The sequence below is a fragment of the Megalopta genalis genome, chromosome 10 (assembly GCF_051020955.1).
Source record: "Megalopta genalis isolate 19385.01 chromosome 10, iyMegGena1_principal, whole genome shotgun sequence".
NCBI lineage: Eukaryota > Metazoa > Arthropoda > Insecta > Hymenoptera > Halictidae > Megalopta > Megalopta genalis.
In genome coordinates, this window is record NC_135022.1 from 2415086 (window position 1) to 2437513 (window position 22428).

General features: G+C 33.4%; 1 long non-coding RNA gene across 1 annotated transcript; it reads right to left on the bottom strand.

The window, feature by feature from the left end:
- Nucleotides 1-436: 436 nt before the first annotated feature.
- Nucleotides 437-9378, bottom strand: LOC143260141 (uncharacterized). Its single transcript, XR_013034251.1, has 2 exons — nt 8967-9378; nt 437-4199 (listed from the first exon to the last, which is right to left on the bottom strand). It is a non-coding gene; the product is annotated as an uncharacterized LOC143260141 (long non-coding RNA).
- Between the last annotated feature and the right edge of the window lie 13050 nt (nt 9379-22428).

Consider the following 22428-nt stretch of genomic DNA (forward strand, 5'->3'; position numbering starts at 1 on the left):
TATTGGAAACAAAAAATACTCCATAAATACTGCAGAATTCGTTTGAATTGATAGAATTAAGAATTAACTTTCCTACCTCGAGTATAATGATATAAGAAAATGATCACGTTTTCAGCTGGCATTTATGCATTACTATCCTATAAATGTAAGTTTCATAAATAACGCTAAATATTTATTAATAAAAATAAGATCAGATTAAATAAAACTAATTAAAACAAACACTATGTGGTATTACAACATAGTATAATATAAAGAGTATTTTCCCGAAACTACAGAGATTTAAATTATTATATTATCATTAAAAAGAATTTTTTCAGCTACTTTTAAAGTACACCTATGAGATGATTTATTATGTGTACAACATTATTTAAAATACCAAAATTATGAAATCCTTTTTCGAAAATCATCGGTTAGTGTAAACCAGTGTATTACAAAAGATGAAAGGTAACATTCTCTATTATTCCGAAAATGTCTAGTCATATAAGTCAACATAATAAAAAACATGGAGAATACTTAGGCAATTATGCAAACTAATATTTTTGTAATTTCTATTGCGTGTTTCGTCCAAATTTTAATAGGAGTTTGTAGACAAATGTTTTATTTTATTTTCTTCTCATGGTTACTCTGGGGTTTTAATAATGTCAAGTAGAAAGTTGATTGAAGTCATAGAAAATGCTCACTGGAAGTGTGACATACGAAGAACATTCCTGACATATTTTTCATAGCTTATCTTTCACGTACTTTAAATTCGCTCAAGAATAATTATTCAGCCACAGGAAAAGAACGTCGAACATAACGTCGAAAACGTGGGAATTTAAGACAGCGTTAAATTCATTTAAGACATCCACAACCCACACTCTCGATGAGAGCCAAACGTCCAAATATCCAAATAACCAAATCGACGACCCAAGCATCTTTTGCAAACGCAATTCAATAGATGAAACTGTGATAACAGCGAAGCCAAGATTAGAAGAAACAATGATGCAAACACCACTCATCTACAATCTCCCAGGAGCCTCATCTACGCCATTACATCTACCAATAATCTCACCTGCCAAGATCAGTGAACCAAGTATAACTTAGTCTATACCTGATTGCGAATCTAAATCCCAGGAGAACAGCAGTTCAACTGATGGAGACGAACCAGATATTAGCCCAGTTTTGCCACAACCTACGAACACGAATAACATTGTCACACCAGCAGATGAAATTCGATGAAAATTAATAGGAGAAGCTTGCAGTAGATTAATCGCAGGTCACAAGGGTGTAACGGAAACCTTAAATCAATTAACCCTTTCGGTACTACCGCCGCCTATTGGCGGCATCCACGGAAAGTTATGTGGGCACTTTATGTGGGCACCGTGAACAGCACCAACGGAAAGTTATGTGGGTATGATTACTCTCTATAGTACACATTACTTTACTATTCTGTGTTTAAAATTCCCGGCTGTTCTAATCGTTCCATTATAATATATAATTAGTAACAGTCAACAGCGTGCCTTAATTATATATGTTTTATAATATATAGATAAGCTACGAAAAACAAATTGGAATGTTTGCTTATATCGTTAATTTTTTTAATGTATAACTTACAATTTGAATTTAGTTCCCTTCAGGATGAGTGTAAAACGCTTGAAAGGAGAACAATGAATAAAAGAAATCATTGATTCCAAAAGAGATTCTGATGAAGAAAATCAATATAATTTAGCATTTCGCAAAAGGAGGAACAATCGAGCACGTGTACTTAGCACCTCAGAATCTGAAGAAGCAGAAGAGCCTGAAGTACGAATTGATACTCCTTCTAGCATCAAATGGACATCAAAGAAGCTCAGTCCAAAAATTCATGATGTTACGCCACATCATTCGGGAGTAGTTGGGAACAATTTAAATCGTTCGTCGAGAATTTTGGATTACTTCAGACTACTTTTTTCTGAAGATTTAGTTAAATTTATTGTGGAAAAAACAAACAATTACTGGTGTCGACAGAAGGGTTCAGAAGGGATGGAAGTGGATGAATTATATTGTTTTATTGCTGCGTCGTTATTAATGACGCGAACCAAAAAGCTATCCTTAAATGAATATTGGTCTAAAGATAAGCTTCTCCGAAGCGATATATTCAGTCAAATTATGAGTAGAGATCGCTACTTTTCATTATTGAAAGTGTTGCATTTTACGGACATAGTCGGTCGCACTGCTGATCGTTTATACAAAATAAATGAAGTAGTGGAAATGCTACGAACATCTTTTTATCAATGCATTTCAGCCATACCAGCGGTTATGTATAGACGAAAGTCTACTCCTCTACAAAGGCCGTCTCTCATTTAAACAATATATTCCCCCGAAAAGGAGTAGGTTTGGTATAAAATCATTCCCACTTTGTGACTGCAAGACGGATTATATCCAAGATATAATCATTTATTGTGGGGCTAGTGCTACTGTAGCTACCGAATATCAATATATTGGAAAGCCAGGGAACTTTGTAATGTCGCTTTTGCAACCTTTTCTAAACAAAGGCCATTGGGTTGGCAACTAAGACTATTGTATTTATCTGGATAACTGGTTTTCCAGTCCCATATTGTTCAACCTACCCCACGAAAAAAGTACGAACGCTTGTGGCACTGTGCAAAGAAGACGGAAAGAGATGCTTAAAATAACTGATAAATTGAAAAAAGGAAAGGCAGTGTTCCGCTCATCTGAAAATCTGTTTGCAATGAAATGGTTTGATAGAAAGAAATTTTATATGCTTTTCACTATCCAAACCGCAGAATTTGCAGAAGTACCTAAGAAGTCAAGAAAAAATGAAATTGTTCTAAAGCCCAAAACGCATACTGCCTATATAAGCACACCACAAAAAAACAAATCCCAATGGCGAAATTTCACCTTCAGTTGATTAAGGAAATATTAGAAAAATAACACAAGAATCATGAATATCATCGGCTCACAGGGGGACATTTTCCTTCGATATATCAGTCGGGGAAAAAAGATCGAAAACGAAGATGTGTTGTATGTGCGGCTGGTGGTGTGAGACGTGAATCCAAGTATCAGTGCGAACAATGTAATGTGGGCTTGCGCGTTTCCCCTTGTTTCGAAAACTATCACACCAAGTTACACTATTAGTTTTGTCGTTGATTATATTTCACTATTAGTTTTATTATTTATTATGTTACACTATTAATTTTGTTATTTATTTTAATTTTGTAATATTGGACCATATTATTTATATCAATGCCATTTACTTTAATTAATGTACTGTAAAGAAAAAGATATGATTTTAAAACGTTAAGCGCCATGCCTGTTTTGTCTGTCCTTCCGTCTGATCCGCGAGATAAGATACCGTCGAAATCGGTTTTCTGCCGAGGATTGGTTTAGGTTACGACTAAGCAGTATAAACATTTTAGAAATGTTTTTCAAACACGTTAAATTCCGCGTCAGTCACCGATGTCGCGGTCCGAATGAAAAGTTTAGTGTCAATCACGCTCGAGATTTCTATGAATGCCGCAAAACATGTTTTCGCGGTTTACGCTGTCGGACAGTGCAACCACTCTTGCGAAAAACTTCCTCGTTCCACGAATGTATAACCGCGGCCAGGTCCTCCGTACCGAAAGGGTTAAAAGAAAAATATCACTGCCCCGAAATGAGAAAAGATTCACAAGAATTCATTCGTTCACTTATCAGAACAAAACCCGTCAACCCGTGATTATTACGGACACATCTCTGGAACCTTTTGACGAACTTGCCATCGACACATTTGGACTACTTCCAAAAACAATCAATGGAAATCGCTACATTTTAACTATGCGAGACAATTTAAAAAAGTATTGGTTAGCAGTTGCTTTATCAGATATTAAAGCCATGATAATAGCTGACGCGTCCGCGAGTCATTTCATTGCAATACGTGAGACACCAAAATCCATTTCGATAGATGAAAACACTAGTTTCTTGGGAAACTAATGCTACATGTTGCCGAGATGGATCGTTAAAAAGGAGCCATATATTGTATTAACAGAACATCTAAAACAATACATCGAGTCATATGAAGAATGGGACCTCTACTTACCATTTGCCATGATTTCATATAAATACCTCCGTCCACGAAGCTACGAATTTCACACCCCACGAATTAATCTTCGGGAATTACGATAAGTGAGCTAATCCGACATAACTTATGGTGGAGTAATACGTCCATGTGTAAAAAGAACCTGAAACAAGTAAATTCGATCCATGTTACATCGGGCCATACGAGATAGTAGATGTCGGATATAAATAATGCAATTTTAAAAACAGATGCGACCGGACACCTAATCGCGAAACATCAGGATAAATTAAAACACTCCTTTGTCTTCGATAGTTCGTCCGACACAAATTAAAAATTGGAATCACTTTCAGGATGAAGTAAATCCCGCTGATTATCCAGAGGTGCACGAGGATCTCTTAATATGCCAATGTATAAGGAAAATGCAACTCGTGTTTGAAGCTGAAGAATACAAATTGTGTGAAAAATGTTGGTCTCGAGTGGCAGCAGAAGAAAGAGAATTATTTCCTGAAGGCTGCTGGCATACCATCGCAGGAAACCACAGAAGTGAGGCAGATTGTCATTGTGAAGGATATGGTTCTGTAATCCTGGAAACATCAAACGCTAGTCGATGCCGAGAATGCATCGAAGAATACATATTTCGAAATGTAACTGGAGACATTACAGTAATTAAAAAATGGCAAGGCCATTGATGTGGTTACTCAGTGGTAGCATCATGACCGTTGACAGCAACACACGCACATATATACTGCAAATAATTAATTTATACAAGCAGGAGAGTCATCGGATGAGAGCATTAATACTTTTGAAGAAATACTTCAATGTAGCAAGGAAAAAAATGTAGACCTTATATTTCATTGTGGAGATTTATTTCACGATGCGAAACCAACAACTTCTGATGAATTAAAATGTATGGAATTGTTAAATAAATACTGTATGGGTCCCAGGTTAGCAAGATATGATAATATCAATATAAGATGGTATTTGAAGTACGACAAATATTAATGATTGTTTTTTCATCAGAGCAATTAACATCCAATTTTTGAGCGAGCCAGAATTAACATTCCCACACTGTACTTTTAAAACTGTAAATTTTTAGGATCCAAATTTTAATATTGACATGCTAATATTTTCCATTCACGGGAAAAATGACCATCCAAGTAAGAAATATAATATCAATAGTTTAAGTACAGTGATTTTTCAACATTGATTCAGCCATTAGTAATTATAATCAAAATTATAGGTTGTGGAATAAATGGGCCAAATGGACTTGTTGTCTGTGTCTGGTTTCATAAATTATTTTGGAAAATGGACAGCCACCCCTAAAATGATCATTCCTCCACTGATGATAAAAATGGGTAATACCCATGTTGCAATTTTTGGTTTAAGCTGCATGAACGATGATAAATTAATACGGATGTTGAACGATTTTAAGGTGAACTTATGAGATCCATATATGTATTGAGAGGTCTTTCCATTTTTTTTTATTGCACATGATTTTCATTCATAGGTGAAATGCTTTAATTTGTTTGTTTTACATAAAAAACGTGCACCATGTCTTAAACGTGGATATACTTCGGAAGCCCACCTTCCCTCTTTTGTTGACTTTGTCGTGTGGGGAGGGGAACAGGAATGTTGTATCACACACGTGTTTAACTCTAAAAGACAATACTACATTTCTCAAACAGGTATATTTTTAGATTTATTTATTAATTATGATGCATGAAAAATAAGAAACTACTGCTTAAGAAACGCACTTACAGATTGCGATTTCTTTATGCGAAGGCGAATCAAAGGCCAAACACATTGTCATACTTAGCGTAAACGGTAATAAGTTTAAGTTGAAGAAATTGAAATTAAAAACCGTTAGACCATTTGTGTTTGATACTCTGGTCCTTAATGATACAAATATAAAAAGTAACAATGATAGATTGCTATCAGAATCAGTTTTTAATATCGTCGACCGACGCATAGAAAATGAATTGATTCCTAGTACCGCGGAACAATTGTCAAATCATCCGAAGCAACCGGTCTTGCCGTATATTCGATTGAAAGTAATTTACTTGAAAGATAAAGAACGGTTCGATTCGACCAGGTAAGATTCTATTAGTATATTAACGAATACAAGTAATAAATGGAAATAAATAATATGTGTATTTTAGATTGGCACAGAAATATTGTGATAAAGTTGCTAATTCTCACGAATTAATTGTATTCTGTAAAACAAGAAGTTCCGGTAAGTACTCCAGGATACGACTGACATTATGAGCTATACTGAGGTAAACAAAAATTGCGATATTCTACAAGATGCTCGAAGGTAAAATTTGTGTTTGGTTTTTTAATTAGGAGAATTAAGGTTTTGTGGAAACCACATACAAGCAAAACTAAAAGGACACCAGTTTGGTTGAAAATAAAAACCTATGAACAATACTAACAGTGAATGATCTAAATAAAGCATTAGGTAAATTTGTTAACAAAAATAACACTAACGCTTTTAATAACCTACAGAGGTCAAGCATATACAATGTAATATTTCAAAATATTGATTTGCCATTATAAGCTCGATTGTATTGTTACAATTAATTCTTTACATATAGTCGTGAAATAAAAGAACTTGTGCTATGTTTGGAAACTACTGAAACAACTGCAGATATTGGAAATATCAGGAAAGAAATTAAAAATTATTGTGATAAGAGAAAGGAGGAAGCACAAAAAGAAAAGACAGAAGTATATGTATACTTGCAAACAAACTCATTTAAAAATGATAATATACTATCAGATTTGACAGATTGGATAATCGCATGCTATTTTATAGATGCAAACATTATTTGCTAATAGACCGGTAAAACCCTTCAATAATGACGAGATAATAGTTATTGTCAGTAGTAGTAACGATGAAGAAGAAGCGGAAAAAACAGATAAAGCTAATGGCAGTGGAGCATGTAACAAAAGCAAAGAAACCGATAAAAATAATGAAAATCATAAAAGTTCTGTTGGTATAACATCTGAGAGGTAATTTACTTCAACTCAAAAACAGACAACAGCGCAGGTACATCATCGAACTCTATTAAACGATTCACAGTTTATATGCATAGGTCTTTGATTTACTATTAACCATGACATTTTATCATTTGCTACAGGATGAAGCATTGGGCGGTGATGTAATAAAGAAAATAAATTGAGGGAAGCCTAATAAAATACGGTTCCTACGCAATTTCGATTCCAATTTAGATTAGTTTGTCCATGTCCGAATCCTTGTTTATACACTACATGTAAAACATTATATTAAACAAATACTTTTCATTAAATCTTGAAATATTTGATAATATATAATATATATTATATATAATTCGGACATTCAAGTTGCAACAAAAAAAAATACATACTATAAACAAATCTTAAAATCGTATAAAATAGAGATTTAAAAACGACATCAATCTTAAATAAATACTAATGACAGAACAACTAGTACAAGAACTAGTAAAACACCGTTTATCTGGACTGTGTTTATCCAACATAGTAACCCGTTACCAACAATTGGATGTCAGGAACGATGCTCCTCTTATCCAACTCCAGTCTACGCGACATACCCATTATACAACACACTGTTTTTGTTTCTTAGTTAGAAATTCTAGCATAGTCTTCCTGCATAGAATGTAAGATAAGTAACGATTTAATTCAGTTACTTGTATCTATGTGATTCGTCCAGAAACTATATTCTCATTACGTCTTCACACAAATCAAACGAAAAGAGAAAAAGAGTGGTGCTTTGTATTGAAGAAAAATTTGAAATTAATAGACGCTTCAGAAACAATTAATCTCTTGTCTCGTAAATATAACATTGGTAGATTTACTGTATATATCATAAAAAAATTATAAAGATAACATATTAAAATGCAAAGAAGATGATGCAGCAAACACGAATAGAGGAATAAAAATGAATAACAGCTTCTAAAAGTCGGTGAAAGTAATTCATCTTTGCATGAAAGATCAGATAGCGAACAAACCGTAATCACAAAGTTATATATATAATGTTGCAAGGTGCATTTCACACTGCGTAGAGTGCGATGTAGAAAATGTGATTAAAAATGATGGAAATGATAAAGGATTTCATATTCTTACCGACAATAAAATAATATCTCAAGTTATAAAGGATCAATCTGAAGTGAATGTATAATCAGGTACGCTATACAGTATGTTATACAATACTTACATTAAACAACTTAAGAAACAGTTTCAGATATCTAGAAATAAAGAAATAAATACAAGACATGCCCATAAAGCGACATTTTATTAGAAAATAAGCTTACATATTGCAAAGAAAATATATTAGGAATTGTAGATCTCGATAAGTTACATGCATGCCGAAAATTTCATCGAAATCAGTTAACGCAAGGTCATAGTTACGAGCATTAAACAAATTTTAAAACAGCAACTTTCTCACAATTATTGGACAGAAATATTAAAAATCAGGACAAAACTGCGATTTTTGCGATCTTTAATTGTTTACCGCTTATACCAAAGTCAACCGATTCCGCTGAAATTTTCAACATGCATATAAATTACCGAGATCTATGAAATCCATTTCTTAAATCTTCGTTATATATATTTCGTCATATATTATTTTCTTTAATCATTCTAAGCAATAACAAAATTCAAGTTGTTCAGTCCAGTTCTAAGCAAGTTATGGCGTTTTAAAAGTTGTCCGAATATTAATATAAATAAATATGGCCGCGACGCCATATATCCGCAAGAACCGATTGCCCACGTGGAAGACACGTGCTTCCAGTTTCGCAAGCTTTCTCAAGACGCCATATGCGTAACGCACGTGGCGTGTAATAATTCGCACTGGCGAATAATTAGCCCAGCCGAGAGAAGGTGTCCGAGCCATCGAAATGTAAATGAAGAAATTCGTACTGATAATGAGACTTACCGAAAAACCGATCAGAAATTCCCAGTTACGAATGCGGATCCTGGCCGGTCACTAGTCTTGACATATCTTTGGAACGGTCGCTGCCAGTTGTTGCCAGCACTGTCCTTTATTATTTCGCCTGCTGCCCTATGGTCTTTAGCGGCTATCTTCCTTCATTTCGTATGAATTAATCTCGGCTCGAATTGTCACAGTTATACTTATTTCTTCCAAACACCCAACGCTACGGTCTACGCGACAAAGATCCTCGTTCTCGGCAGATCGCTTCTTCAGCTAGAAACGAGGCATTCCCCACTCCCCAGACTCACGGCTCGGCACGACGCACAAACCCTACGCGCACTCGCCGTTGCTCAGGGCCGGCACCATTCGACTCAGCCCACGCTCCGAGCGTCCTAGATCTCGCGGCTGTGTATTCAGTGACTGTAGAGAATACCGCAACATGTTACAATTTCAAGAAATTTCAGTTTATGCAAATACGATAAGCTCAATAAATGGAAAACCAAGAAAGGAATTGGTGGCCAGAACTTTAAATGACAAACATCTCGAAAGTGAAAACATGTGATATGCAGTGTTTTTTCTTCCAGCCGCAGAATTTCCTTCTTTCCTGATTTTGTTAAAAGACTTACGAATCACTTTGCAAATAAAGATAAAAAAAATACAAAAATCATGCTTTCCACAAAACAAAAAAATAAATTATTATATTCAAAAAACTCTACCAAATTGCAGAAAAACAGTCTAGACTGAGCCCTCTTACAGCAAACTACGTGTTACATTTAAGATTACTTTTTTTGTCCGTGAAATGTGTATACGCTGTACGTGATTGTACTGAACATGTGTAATAAATTATGATACCCAAAGCTCACACAATTTTCGAGGTTTAGTATTTACCTAGCACTCTTTATAGTGATTAGATCAGTGCACAGAGATTGACACATAGTAATTAGATGAGTGTGCAGATGATAACTAGAAAAGGCTCAGTAAATGAGCAATGAGATGTACATTGTTTTCTAAAATTCCTGTTATAATATAGATTCACACATATAATGTAGAATGCATAAATACAGATATAGCTTTCATCTGACGCTGTATAAAATTAATAAGAAAGAATAGCCAAAAAATAATCGTCAGTAATGTTACAGCTTTTATGTGACTGGTGGAGTTAATCAATTTGGCAACTTAAAAAGTAGTAAAGTTAAATTCAGTCTTTAAATTTTTAAGTTTTTTATTACAGAAAAAGTTAGTTATTATATATTTTTATTACAGCTTTTGCATAAAAATGAATGTTCACAGTTCTGTTATATTATATTATTTGTAATTAATTCATCAGCAATATTATAAATAATGTCTTCTTCATCAGCTGGATGTGAGGATTCGTCATTTCGATTTGTTGTCAAGTTTTTATAGTAATCATGTCCAACAGGAGGAATGTATTTTAGCAGGTCCATCATGTCTCTCCATTTTTCCCTTGTCACAGTTCTGCCTTTAGGATATAATAAAGGCTGATATATATTTTTCAAACTTTGCGGTCTACCTGATACAGATTTTCTTAAATTAATGGCTTTAAATTCTGTATCTTCATTATAATCACATTTGAATTGTATGAGATGGGGTTTGGACCTTTCTAATTTTATCCAGCGTATTTTAAGCCAATTTACTGGAAAGCCTGTGACGGTCACTTTTCTGTTAATGATTGATTGTTCTAAAGGTTTTGTTGAAAAAATATCTTGGTGGGTCATTTGGATTAGATGAAATGGAGCTTTCTTTTTACATGTTTTGATTATATTGTACCAATCATCTGGTAAAAAAATGTTTTGATTTTTTTTCGCACGTGACTCAATAATGGCAAAATCTGAGTCATTAGGCAAATAGCTGTGCCCACTTACCAAAAATTTCATTTCAATTGACTCAGCTCTTATTTCCGTACTCTGAACAAGTTTCAATAAACTTAAGACAGTTTTAATATTTCTGTTTTACCCGGTACACGAATCCGAATATGTTATTATTTTTTCAAAGTTTGTAGCGTAAGTCTTTATGTACTTTATTAGACAAGATGAAATTTCTTGAGACCCACGAGATCCTTCAGTTTCTGGCCAAACAAACATGTGGCTTATATTTTTACTGAATTCATGACATCCGAAATTATAAACATATAAATTACGCTTATAATAAGCTACGGATGTGGTCAGCTTGGGAAAGGTCAAAGCTTCTTCCAAGTCGAAAGAAAATAAGAAAACTTTTTCTGATGTTGCCATTCGGTCGGCAGCCATTTGACTGCGAGCCCGTTCAGCCTCTTCTAAGTGAGTTTCCTTTTCAATTTCTGCCATCTTCTTTCCCTCACCGTCTGAGGATTGAATTTTTATTTGCAAAGCATCACAATTTTGACACGTATCCTTTGATGGTTGTTTAAAATGTAAATTAAATTTTGTAGAGAACACATTATAGTAATACTTTTCTTTCACTGGTACTACATTTTCCTTTTCACATTCTGTGACGTATAGTTCATACATCTTCTTAATATTTAAGTCAGGATCTAAATATTGTCGTCTTGGATTATGAGCTCTAGTGTAGTGACTACGGTAGGCTGGAAATAACTTTATATGTTTTATAACACTTGGGTCATCTATTTTATTGCTTGCAACATGGCCTTTGCGCAGATCAAAGATGTAACTTGTTCTTTAGGACAACATTTGTACATCTGCCCATCGCTCACCTGATAAGTGTCTCTAAAATATTTTTTGCAAACGGGAATATCACGTGTGTCTTTTCGAAAGTAATATGTAAAAGAATGTGATCTTCGTTCTTTAGTTTCATTCGTGGGGCGCCTTCTTTTTATTTCGTTGACTTTAATATAACCTCTTAAGAAAATATTTTGGTCAAGCTGACTATGTAATCTATAAAATGCCTTCATGGCAGTCTCTCTCTCATTTGAAAAAATTTTTTGGTTGCACTTTTGGCGGCATCTGCATTTTATATCGACAAATGTTTTTGCAGGTATTAAATTTCCTCCCCTATTCCTATATGCCAAACCTTTTGTTCTGTTATGCTTTTGTAAATTTCGTGTCCATTTATCAGGATTACAACTTCTTTTCCTCCCAATCAACGTGTTTGTTGCGAAATTTGTACTGTTGCAATCAGATGAATCCGAGGAAAACGATAAACGTCTTCTTGAACCACACTTTCTGTTAATAAATCGTATTGAAGTACCATCACTGTTTTCGTCATCCACGTTGTTATTAGTCTCACTCATCTTGGTTATAACGGTATAATATTTATTTCTTTAAAAACAATCTGGGAGTAATGATGAAAAGATCAAGAAAATATATGTAGGCCGTGCAATAATGGTAAAGTAGACAGTAACATTCAGCGTGCGAGATCACTGTTATACTAACTACCGTTTGCGTTGCGCTTTTTTTTAATCTGTTTGTTGATGCGATTTTATTACCAATATTATTGAGAGGGGGGAAAGCATCTTCGGCTGTTTAAAACAAGGCGTTGATGCATGACAATAAAGCAACGATTACATTAGGGTATGGAGTTAATCAAAATGACCTCTGAAATAAATTACTTATTTTTCAATGGCCAAAAAAATGTTGCCGTTTAATGGTGTTAATTTTTATTATTCAGGGAAGTTATTATAAATATAAAAAGTTATGACTATAGCAAGTGCTTTGACACATAAATTTAAGATTTTTCAAAAAGTGGAGTTAATCGATGTATGCACTGAACGGCTCAAATAGCACGCAGTAGTAAACTTTTCATTCTTACAAGGCACAGTAACTCGATCGAAAACTACTATTTATATTTTGTTAAATATTTTATGTTCCTTATATATTTCAATTATAATAAAATTAGTAGTTATGTAAAAGACATCAACATATATGACATCAACAACATAAAAGACATCAACATAGAAAACCATATAATTTATCGAAAACTTCAGACGCCACTTTAATGGGCACAGTAAGTGACATACTAATCCTATCTGGCTATCATACAGAACTGAAAATTAACAGTTATGGACCTATATACATAATATCGATTTTAAATGTCGGCATTCAACTATCACATTTCTCCTTGGTGCTCGAAGACATCGTCGCTACTCGGCAGTTATTTTGTGTGCGTTGAGTTTTTTGTTTCAATTGATGGGTCAAACAGCGCGTTCTAGTCAGCCTGTCGCAGTTACATAAACGGATATAAAGGACATAAAATAGCACGTGTGCATACTTCGAATAAAATATCATTATTTAATTGGATACGCGGTATTGTGCTTTTTGTTTATTTCCATCATTAAACAATGGAAACTGTTTGATGAGAATTTTTGGATTCTCCATAATTCTTTCACGAACTGAAACCGATGTCATAATTGTTTTCAATCTCTGCTTTATGAAGGTATATTCAAGAATGTAAAAGTTTGAATCTTCAAAATTCTGGCAAAAGTTATCCGCAAATCTATTCGTAGCCTTCATATAAAGATAAAGATAAAAGATGAAAATTATATTCAACGCCACGAATAAATACGCTTTGAATAAAAAATGTATGTATTGGAAATGGATGTAAAAAGAAATGTGCACTGATACTTTCTGGTAGAAAAATATCTTTACTTCGCGACATGTGAAGAAGCTCAAAGAAGAAGAAACTCAACGAGCTACAGTGCCGGACGAATAGATAGCACACTTTAAAATTAACGTAATTTAGATTTATTTAAGGTAATAGCCGAGATTCTAATACTATATAGATTTGTAAATTACTGTTATGAACATACACAAATAAAATAAAATTACGTTACGCCAGTTTAAACAATTTTACTTAGAAAAAAAGAATTTTTATGGAAATACGGTGGAAAATAATGATGGCATATTTCACTAAGAATTATGTTGCGACTCCATGTAATTCCAAATAAAAAAAAACATGAAAAAAGTGTAAAATAAAATATTTTTTTGTTTAGGATTTAGTTTTCGAGAAAATCGAGATTGAAAATTTGCTAAGCGCTGTACATCGCTTATAGCCGGAAAAGCGTATGTACAAAGCAAGGTTTAAAACCTGGTTTTCTCAAAAACGAAATCCTAAAAAAAAAGAAGTCACTCTATATCTTTTTCATTTCTTTTTTATGAAGAATAACCCGGTGACCGCTTGTATATAGTTTCAGGAATACCCTGTACATATTTTTCAACAGGGTGATGCCGCGAATTTTTTTCTCGAGGATTAATCAGCAAGATCATATCGTTGAAAATTGTTGCGAAAATCATAACCATGCATTATGCAAATGGCAGATAATTTCAAAAGATTGCCGAATGATAAAAATGTATTTAAGATGATAAGAAACAATTAGAACAAAAAACTAATAAAGAAACTTCGTAGATAATGACGACTGTTAATAAGTGGAAAGATGAAGCCACAAAACATTAGGCATTCAATATTATTGCTTGATTTATTGACATACATAATTTTTAGTTAAGTGTGCTAACATTTTGTCCGACTGTATTTCCATAAAAATTCTCTTTTTTTAAATAAAATTGTTTACACTTGCGAAATGCAATTTTATTTCATTTGTGTATGTTTATAGGGGTATTTTGCAAATTTATATAGAAACAGTATTTTAGTTGTAATGTTACATAAATGAAAATTACATTAGTTTTAAAGTATGCTATCTTTTTGTTAGATACTGTATTATCCCGAAATGAAAACTAGAGAGCATAATCGGAGACTTGAGACCAAGCATCCACATATTCGACACTTTCCTATCTTTATTTGAAAAACGATTCTATGAATATTGATTTGTTTTTGTTCTGGAACAATGTAGTTACGTGTTGATAATTAAGTGGTATTTTTATTTGTCGGACAAATTCTCGACTAATAAAATTATTTATTTCAAACACATCGAATAAAGTTACTTATTTTATTAGGACCCTCCAATATTGCATAAAGATGAAGAAGTATCTTTTGTTCGTAACGTTTCTATAATTTATTATCTAAATAATGTACAACTCTGCTAGGTTGTCATTTGTTTCGCAATTACAAGATGCAAATGAATTTCAGCATAAATTATACTGCAAAAATATCGTATAGTATTTATGATGAAATAGTTGAAAATGTTAAATGCTAGATGTTTTTAATCGAGTAGTACATATATTTAATCGATCCAAAAGTTTCAGTCATATTACTACGAGATCGATTAATATTGTATAAAAAAATAATGCACCGTCAGACATAATAAAATTCGTTTATTAGAAGTAAGTTAAAAAGATTAAATATTTTAATTATGGAAAAAATTATAACTTAAATTACATTGCACACACACACATACAGCTACTGCAGTAACTCGAAATTTTATATTATTTTCACGATTCTCTTAGTTTCGTTAATATCATTTAGTCCAAGTATATAGACTAAAAAATATACGATCAAACCCTACCAGAAAATCTGACAAATTTAAAACACTGATTGCAATAGATTATGTATTGAGGAACAGTCTTTTCTCTATTCCTGCAAAAAAGAAACATATCAATTATTTTTCTTCCTCATTATTTTGAACCACAATTTTCAACAAAGAAGAAGCTGACAAAATTCTTTAATATATTAGGAAAGGTCTATGGTTTATTTAGAAATGGTTTCATAAAAAAGAAACGAAATACGTCGAGATACACCATATGCTGTGCAATGCTTCGAAATTCTCGTTTACGATAAGCATAGTTTCAGGACAGTCCTTCCGTCCTTGACGGCAATTGGACGGCACCTTCAAGTGGCTTTCTCGTTTAGGGTCTCCGACGATAAGAATCAAGCCGTCAGAGGAATGACTTACAGACGACTCGAGACAATAGATACGAACATGTGTACGCTAGAGGCGAGCAGGACAAGGATGGCCTGCAACATCGAGATCCCATCGAATTAGGAAAGGACAAAAGAAATAGTATAGGCTTCTGATAGAATTGTTCGGTACCTATGAATGCATAGAAACATACGCCGCTTAAGTTATATAATCACTTTTAATGAAAAACAGCGATGTATCATTGACTGTAGTTTTCATAACAGTCTAATAAGATGTTGGATAACCCTTGGATTTGAGGACTGCATTGCATCTGTGTGGCATAAATTCAATTAATCGAACACAAAACTCAGTCGTAATTTCTGACCATATTTTCGTGATTGTTTCCATTAACTTTGCTTTATTGTTAAAAGATCCCATTCCCTTGTGATAAATAACCAATTGTCGGATTTCAAAAGACGTATTTCTTCCTTTTCATCTCATTTTCACAAGTAAAGCGTCTGATATCACCAATAATTTCTGTGGTACCGAGTTCTTACAACGAATTTTTATTTATTTATATACAATATGTGTTAGCGGCGTCGTCAATGTAATACAATATTTTACTCTGGCATCTAAGATGTTGTGTCCGAATATTTTTGCGACGTTAAATTTTGTCACAATCTTGTTTATCGCTTATTATACAAAAGAACATGTGCAATAACTAAACAAAATTTATTTTTCTACTTACTTTAAGAAGTGCTTTATTATATGAGAAAACGATTCAATAATACTGCCATAAACAATAAAAGGGAGCAATAATTTTTCTAATAATATCGTGTCCGAATATTAATGGGAGTCACGTGTATCTATTTAATATAAAGAATGTGAAATAAAACTGTAATAAAAAGTATATACATTCGGGTAAACGATGGAATAAAAAATGCTCAAAAATTACTTTTGCCTATATCTTTATCCGAAATATATTTAAAACATTAAGAACTTAATTTTGAAAAAAATCGAGAAAGAGCAATACTTATGAAAAAAATTAGCCTCATCAGCGCTCGCACAACGTTCAAAAGACTCGTATCTCGCTCGCTCCATCAACCAACGACGTTGTAATCATAACGAAGATTTTGTATATCACGCATATCATAGTTTCATATCTTGAATTTCGTGTTCCTAGTTAAGTAATCGTTTCTTTAAATGTAAAACCGTTTAATACTGCATAATATACTTATTAAGTGGACAATATTATACTTAACCAAGTTAAGTATGGAGAAAATGTCGAAAGTTTGGTTTTTATTTTTTATAACATTGTTTCACCCCCACAAAAAATCTGGCAGAGATTGCTGACAACATCAGAGATTGCTGCTTTTGGCAATATCCTCCGATAGAATTAAAATGGCGAAGACAAGATGTGTCATTTCCGAAAAATTTGCAACTTTCCGTTTTGTTTTTACGTTCTCTATTTTTTGTGATCACATTTTACGATCGAAAAATCTGAAAAAATTCTCTAACATGTGGCCTGTTATACAAAATGAATCAAATCTTTTAAAAAATTTTAAAATGCCATTGTTCATCAGTTGGTAAATATGAACAAAACTTTGAAACTGTTTTAAGTAATTATATTTAATTACATATTTTGAGGTTAGCAATCTGTTGTTAAGAAGTTAAAAATTTTTAGGTTAAATCACTGCATACTACGTCGACGTATTTTTCGTTTGCTCTCTAATGCAGCTCGGTTTGCGCCGAATGACGTGTTTATGATTAATCTATTAATTTAATCATTTTCCAGTTATTTTACCTTATTATTAATAAAAATATTAATACAACTTCGACAAACACAAAAGTAGACAGCAAATAAAGGATGGATATCATTATAATGCAATGCGACACTTTTTTATTTCTTATTTTTTCTTAACGGTAATTGTAAGATTTTTCTCACTGTAATTGTGAGGTTTTTGTGATTAAATTAAGATCAAATACAATATAATTTTTGTAAGATTATATCTTATAAAATTACAAATTTTATAAAAAATATAAATATACTTTTCATATTAATACTTACTTGATTATAATTTATGGTAAAAAATTTGTTTGTTCTTATTTTAATCAGAAAAATCTTACAAACACATTTACGCAAATTTTATTTAAAAATAAACAAAAAGAAGGATGTTTCATCTTTGCATTATGTATTTTGTACCTGTTGTTCCATATTCAAGCCCGGATTAGATTACGATCCATGTGACTCGTACGACTTTGAATTTTTTCGGCATGTCAAGGGGAGCCCCCAACCCCGCTCAGTAGTAAGTGAAAAACTACCTAGAACTATACCATGCACTTATGCAAACAAAAATTACGTGTTCTAAGCAAAATGACCTATGCAAACGTAATAAGTGGTACCACTCAAGAAGGAATTGAACGAATTTTCAAGAAACCAATCACATTTCGAGATAGGCGTATACAATCCTGTATGAGTGGAGAGTGTTCACAGTCGCGATAACGTGGGAATGATTGGTCTCTCGAATGTATTTAGAATGTTGATTCAATTACGAATTATTTTAATCACGAGTGTAATTGAAATACAATATAATATATATGTATGTATAATTATTTGTTGTTTGAAAGTTTAAATGAAAGAGAAAACAATTACTTATTAATTATTTGAAATAATAAAATTTGTTTATTAATTACGAATACGATTTCAATTGTTACTTATTAATTATCATTTAATGGTTAAGTATTTATTATTCATGCGGTATACCGTGTCCAATAAATAATAATTACGTCGTAGTTATTAATAATATTTTAATTTATTTATTAAGTACATTGTAATTCGTAATTAATGTAATTGAAATACTTAGTATTTTGTAATTATACTCCTATTGAATTACAAATCACCTTGTATTTTAATTAAATGGCGATCTCAGTATCGAATTACATTGTAATTGAATTACTTTGTAATTATAATTCCTTGAGAAATTCAAATGTTCGCCAGATCCTTATCCTTAACCGATAAGGATTTGATGAATTGTCCGCAAAAGACCGCAATTTCTAAAAAGCATTCCATAAATCGCTCAAGTTCTTTTCCAACTAAGGAAAATCCACTGTAGGTTGGTTCCTCAACTTTCTCAACTCAACTTCCAAAGCTATACAATTACGCGCCACGTCGCTGAGCGGGACTCTCCTCACTCCTTGCGTAGCCTTTTTCGTGAACAGGTTGGTCGTAACATATAAATTCCTTACAAACAACAAATACATATATAGGAGTGTGGTGACATGAAACAAACGTCTGACTTGCAGAATGTCTTGTCGAGCACTGTCGTTCGAGTATGTTCAAGTAGACGCAAGTGTAGCCCGAGGCTACGTCTACTAACAATGCTGCATGCTCGATAATTTCAATCCCCGATTTACATGGATGGATCACTCGATAGGAGTCATATAGTATTACATAAAAGTCATTGACGTACCATATCAGCCGCAAGTTTCGAATCGTTATCCCATTAAAAATAGTATGTCATTCCCATTCCTAATTAACCCGCACTTTTTTGCTAATTTTCCTTTCATATGTCAAAATTCAAGTGTTTACCCATTATTTCGTCTATAAACACTAATTCTCCGACTCAGAGAGAGATTTGCTTCGCAAATTCCACTCTCTTTGTTTTATTCACTTCACTGATGTACGGTTGCTTCCTCACAATTTTGCTTTTAAATCCTGCCCAATGTAATCTGAATCGTTCTTGTATGCATTTGATTTTTATTTCGTTCCTGGACTTTTGATACAATCTCAGACGCACTTATATCTGGCTTCTTTTTAATAATCCTAAGAATTTCATGTTTTTGTACTGTTAATTTTTTTGGTCTGCCACTCGGTGCAATATTCTTTCTTTTCTATATTTATTTACTAGGGTAAGTGGGTTATTTACTGTGTTTGTTCCGGCCGAATCGCGGACCGCGGGTCAACGCACGTTCGACATTCAATGTACGCCGTCTCGCCGTTTTTCTCGAATAAACGGCGAGGCGGCAAGACAATAACACGATCGACGTGCGTTGGCCCGACCGTCAAACGCTCGCCTCGGCCGTTGTAAACACGCGGCGTTTTGCCTTAGGAGGCAATGACCCGGCCTTCGACGCCTGACGATACTTCTCCTTGAACATCGGCCAGGTGTCTATATATACTGCCGCAAATTCGATAACGGATGGAATTGTCAACAATTTCAGTGCAGATACCATTACAAGTTTTATTCAGCGCCCTTGCGCCCGTACGAAGCCGTGCTTCATTTTTATGGTCTGTGCGAAGTCGTGCTTCATTTCATACTAAGTTCGGAGCCGTGCTCTAAACATTGTAAACGAGGACTGCGGAGTCCAACAAATAAATCGTTGTCGTCTCCTCACGACTTCCGGCGGTTATTTTTGTGCCGTGCGCAACAATGTTCTTTGCTTTGTTCCGCGTTGTTGCTTAAAAAAGTATTACGATGTTTTACGTTGTTATACATTGTTTTTACGTTGTTTTATATTGTTTTATATTGCTTTACGTTGTGTTACATTGCTTTACTTTTTTCGGATTGATGATTTTCGGTGTTTTACGATGCTTTACGTTCTTTGCTTTGTTCCGCGTTGTTGTTTAAAAAAGTATTACGTTGTTTTAGTTTGATGTACATTGTTTTTACGTTGCTTTATATTGTTTTACATTGCTTTACGCTGTGTTACGTTGTTTTCCTATTTTTCGCATTGATCGTTTACGTTGTTTTACGATGCTTTACGTCCTTTGTATTGTTCCGCGTAGTTGTTTAAAACAGTATTACGTTGTTTTAAGTTGTTATACATGGTTTTTACGTTGTTTTATATTCTTTTACATTGCTTTACGTTGTGTAACGTTGTTTTCCTACTTTTCGCTTTGATGATTTACATCGTTTTACGATGCTTTACGTTCTTTTCATTGTTTCGCGTTGTTGTTTAAAACAGTATTACGTTGTTCTACTTTGTTATACATTGTTTTTACGTCGATTTATATTGTTTTACATTGCTTTGCGTTCTGTTACCCTGTTTTTCTTTGTTTCGCATTGATGATTTACGTTGTTTTACGTTGATCTACTTTGTTTCACGTGGTTTTTTAAAATAGTATTACGTTGTTTTACGTTGTTATACATTGTTGTTACCTTGTTTTATATTGTTTTACATTGCCTTACGTTGTGTTACGTTCTTTTACTTTCTTTCGCGCGCATTGATGATTTACATTGTTTTACGATGCTTTACGTGCTTTGCTTTGTCCAGCGTTGTTGTTTGAAACATTATGACGTTGTTTCACGTTATTATTCATTGTTTTTACGTTGCTTTATATTGTTTTACATTGCTTTACGTTGTGTTACGTTGTTTTCCTTTGTTTCGCATTGATGAATTACATTGTTTTACGATGCGTTATGCCCTTTCCTTTGTTTCGCGTTGTTGCTTAAAACAGTATTACGTTATTCTACGTTGTTATACATTGTTTTTACGTCGATTTATATTGTTTTACATTGCTTTGCGTTCTGTTACCCTGTTTTTCTTTGTTTCGCATTGATGATTTACGTTGTTTTACTAAGCTTTACGTCCTTTACTAAACCTTCTACTTCGCATTGATTTGAAGCTAAATCATGTGTTTCGCATGGATTTGAAGGGAACTCGATTGTTTCGCATGCACATGAATCTAAAACATTTATATCGCAAGTATTTGAAGCTAAATCATGTGTTTCGCATGGACTTTAAGCTAAACCTTCTACTTCGCATTGATTTGAAGCAAAATCATGTGTTTCGTATGGACTTGAAGCTAACTCGTTTGTTTCGCATGCATTTGAAGCTATATCATTTGTATCGCAAATGTTTGAAGCTAAATCATGTGTTTCGCATGGATTTGAAGCTGACTCATTTGTTTCGTATGAAGTTGAAGCTTTATCATATATATCGCAAGTATTTGATGTTAAATCATTTTTTTCGCAAGTATCTGAAGCTAAATCATGTGTTTCGCATGGATTTGAAGCTGACTCGTTTGTTTCGCATGCAGTTGAAACTATATCATTTATATCGCAAGTATTTGAAGCTAAATCATATGCTTCGCATGGACTTGAAACTAAACCTTCTACTTCGTATTGATTTGAAGCTGAATCATGTGTATCGCATGGATTTGAAGCTAACTCGTTTGTTTCGCTTGCATTTGAAGCTATATCATTTATATCGCAAGTATTTGAAACTAAATCATGTGTTTCGCATGGATTTTAAGCTAAACCTTCTACTCCGCATTTATTCAAAACTAAATGATGTGTTTCGCATGGATGTGAAGCTGATTCGTTTGATTCGCATGCAGTTGAAGCTATATCATATACATCGCAAGTATTTGAAGCTGAATCATTTCTTTCGCAAGTATTTAAATCTAAATCATGTGTTTCGCATGGATTTGGAGCTAAACCTTCGACTTTGCATTGGTTTGAAGCTAAATCATGTATTTCGCATAGATTTGAAGCTAACTCCTTTGTTTCGCATGCATTTGAAGCTAAATAATATATATCGTAATTATTTGAAGCTAAATTATTTGTTTCGCCTGGATTTGAAACTAAACCTTCTACTTCGCCTGAATTTGAAGCTAAATCATGTGTTTCGCGTTAATTTAAACCTAATTCATGTGTTTAGTATGAATTTGGAGCTTAATCATGTGTTTCGCAATAATTTAGACCTAAATCATGTGTG